Source organism: Gambusia affinis, linkage group LG19 (assembly GCF_019740435.1).
Source record: "Gambusia affinis linkage group LG19, SWU_Gaff_1.0, whole genome shotgun sequence".
NCBI classification, from domain to species: domain Eukaryota; kingdom Metazoa; phylum Chordata; class Actinopteri; order Cyprinodontiformes; family Poeciliidae; genus Gambusia; species Gambusia affinis.
In genome coordinates this window covers 5,188,668-5,192,524 of record NC_057886.1, presented here as the reverse complement: position 1 = coordinate 5,192,524, position 3,857 = coordinate 5,188,668, and the positions used below count along the sequence as shown (strand labels likewise).

Below are 3,857 nucleotides of genomic sequence, written 5' to 3'. Positions count from 1 at the left end.
AGGGCCTCACTACAGGAGTCACGTGGGGATACAGCTTCTCGCTCAGTGGCAACAATGTAGCAGTAACTAAAATATTCTCACGTTGTTATTCACATAATCGTCCTCGTTGGTTTTGTTTAACGGTATGAAAAATAAAATAAAATAAAATAAAAAATGGATATTGGAACTTGATTACTGACGCCAGTTATAAAGTATTTTCATGTAGGTGGCGGCAGAACACCAAAATCGTGCATTATTGTGTAATTTCATAATACAAAATAAACATAAAGAATTCAGTGTAGACAGAAAATGATTTGCTTTCAAGTTGATTTATTTACATCAGACACATATAAATAGTTTATAAATTTATTTTAATTTCAAATATTTTCCTACAATATTTTTAGTCATCTTTAATACAATGGCTTAAAAGTTAATTTTGCAACAACAACACAAAACAAGTAGATTTCTTCCAGTCATGATTCATATTGAATGAAAGTAGATAGGGAAATCCAGAATTTTGCTTTTTGGCTCAGCTCTTTTTTTCTTTTCTTTCTCTTTTTTTAATTACCGACCAATGTAACGTCTGCAAAAACAAAAAATAAAAAAAAGTTGAGGTTCCAATCTGTCCATTTACCTCCTGCTGCATTTGAGTAAGACACAAAGCAATTTAAACTTTAAAATGTAAACTTCCACTCCATAGTGCACACATTGGACCGCATACACGCTGCCTGCATTCATCTTCAAACCATTAAATAAACCAGATTCTAAATAAACCAGATTCAGTCTGGTGTCCATAATTGGTTTTGATCTCAGTTTTTTTCTGCAAGCATGACAGTCACTCTTTTTTAGAACAAAGAAAAGAGGATGTTCGTATGTCAATCGTTTCTTGCATACTATAAGCATCTTGGTGCCGTGGTAAGAAGTGACCAGCGATCTAACAAAGAATCTGGCACCAACAACCATAATTTATATATCTACCTTCTCTTCCCAGTTGTTGGGTATGACTAACAACAATGTGTATGAGAGCATTGATGACTGAAAAATAATACGGGGAGGCTCTGAAAATAAAATCCGATAATCAATTTAGGATGAAATGAAACCGCACAATAACCTTCAATTTATGTGCATGTTTTTAAATCTGGTATTTAAGACAATAATTCCGAACCGTCAAGAGGCCAATTGAATGAATCTTCAATCATACTTTGAATGGAACTGTGTTTCATAAAAGTGGAGATACAAACTGGTTATTTATAATTGTCACTTATCCAACGCAACTGTTTTGTGGGATGAAATACTTTTTACACGTTCATGAGGAACATGTACACAGTTTATACATGTGTTGTCGTGGCCGAGTGGTTAAGGCGATGGACTAGAAATCCATTGGGGTCTCCCCGCGCAGGTTCGAATCCTGCCGACAACGATCGTTTTCTTTTTTTGGTTTTTGAAAGAAAATTTCATGCTACTGTTATATTACGATTTGACATAATAAACATATTTCATTGCACGCGTTGTTTTTTTTTTTTTTTGCTGATTAATTTCCGTGTTCGACATTAAAAATGAGAGAATGAACCTCTTCATTTGCGGAATATGCTGTCCCTTTGTAACAAATACACGATGAAATAGCGCCTCCACTATGAAGCACCTTCAAAATGCTTTACGTTACGCTGTTACATAAAACAGCCAAGAGCGTAAAACAAAACCCTAACAAATCCTACAAAGTTCTAACAGAATCTAAGGAATTTCTAACTCATGTTCCGAAAATTCCTAACAAGTCCTAACAGCTTACGTCAGGATACGTAAGACGGTCATGTGACTCAACAGGAAACAGCAGCGCCAACAAAAATGGTTACCTATATGCTATTATGTGCTACTTCGAAGATCGGCAACAATCGGCTGTCACCAGCACCGATTATGCTCCATATCTAATCTTTGTCCAAAGCCAATAACGACTCAGTAAATGAAGAAATATATTCACTTAATGGAAAGCAATAAAATAGCAATAATATTATAAAAATAAATAAATAAATAATCATGACTTTTTAAATTGAAAAATTACGTCCGTTATATGTTGAATATAACCAAACAGAAAGTAATCAACACTCACATGCGTAATAATAAAAAATTGCAGTTATGCAGAAAAGTCAGGAGGTGGCAGTAGTAAATTAAAAAAAAAGAATCACTGAACAGAGATGAAGAGATCTTCAGTGTATCTTGAATGAGGAAACTTTAATTTCAGAAATTATTATAGAAATTCAAAAATTTGCATGTGGCTTTAAAAAAAAAAATCCAGGAAGTGAATTGCGTTGAGTCTTGAATTTTATTTGACTAAGTACTTCAAATGGCTTTTCCCCCTGACTGTAAAGCTTATTTGGTATATTTAGCACGCCCAAAAACACCCCTAACACGGCTACAATGAATCCAATGTTTGCAGTACACAAGTAATTTGCATAAAGATTGATTTAATAAGATCAAGAACCATGCTGCAGTGTTTTGACTGGTTAAGCCGGAAAATGTGTGTCCTAAATGGAGCTTTGGTACCGAGTACAGCTGGCCTCATGTCAGTCCAAACACAGTCAGACGTGTTGTGATGAAAGAGACGAAGCTCATCACCTGTACCTGTGGGACTGATGGGGAGTGGCGTGGAAAGTCTCAACCTTTGCGTGCCAGATAAATGCATGCACTCACGCAGCTCAAGCAAGTGATCTGATAACTTTAATGCCTATCAAACACCTCCACCTCTACGGAGATGTCTATTGTTTGCATGGATTTGTGATTGCGGGATTTAAGTTCATCCCCCCCCTGGCTGGCACACTTGACGGCAGTGTGGCAAGAAACAGACTGGGGACCGTAACCAAGCAAATTTTAACATCCTCTTGTGGGAATTTTTGTGTTTCTTCCATGCTAATTTATTTAATTTTTTTCACTGTTCCATCATTTGCATTGGGTCATGACTCACAGCCTTCCTCCTTTTTCCTGATGTGTAGTGCTAATCTGACGTTGGGAATGGGAAAACCGTCCTCCTCCAAGAGGGTCAGGGTGTGGCGACAGCTACAGTTGCGCTTCTGGTTCAACATGAGAGCAGTCATTGCTCTGCGGGAAATTTGCTCTTTGGTGGCATTACGATGACCCTTCAAGCCGATTTTAAAAAGAAGTCATTTTAATCATAAATCAACAAAGGTTATCTCTTTCGACATTTCTTCCAAATGAAAATCTGACAAGTGTGGCGTACTTTTGAGTTTAGATCCTTAGAGTCAATGCTTTGTCAAGCTAACTTTCGCGACAAGTCCTTTGGGTTGTGTTTCTGAACCTCCAAATCCTTTGCAAGTCCAGAGCATTTCCCTTCTATTGGCCTATTTTTAGCTTGAACCTCCTCCCCTATCCTGAAAAAGCACCTCCACGGCATGAAGTTTCCGCCATGTTTCACAGTGGGAACGCAGCGTGGTCGAGGTGTTTTGCATGTGGGTCAAACAGTTCCGCCATGGTGTCATATGACCAGGACTTTTTGTGACTTTCTTTCCACCTCTGTTGCATAAAAGTCAGATTTGTGGGGATTAACAGTTGTGTGGTTGACAAATTCTTCCACCTGAGCTGAGTGTCTCTGCAGCTCTCTTGCAGACTTACTGTGGGTCCCTCTGCTGCTCGGATTAATGCCTGGAATTTCTTTATTGTTGGACTGCCACGATTGCAGCTGTGCCGCTTACAGATAATAAATTGAGCAGTCTTCTTTGAGATGTTTCCAGTTTGGGAAATAGTTTTTAATCCAGGAAGCTCCCTCTCTTTTCAAGTGGCCATGGCCATCACCTAACCACAAGGGTTCCTTGGTATTTCTTCTCAAAGGCTACATTCACACAGAAAGGCGCACACAAGACTTGAGTTTG

General features: G+C 38.1%; 1 non-coding gene across 1 annotated transcript; it reads left to right on the top strand.

The window, feature by feature from the left end:
* Positions 1-1,317: 1,317 nt before the first annotated feature.
* Positions 1,318-1,399, top strand: trnas-aga. Its single transcript has one exon. It is a non-coding gene; the product is annotated as a tRNA-Ser (tRNA).
* Positions 1,400-3,857: the final 2,458 nt, after the last annotated feature.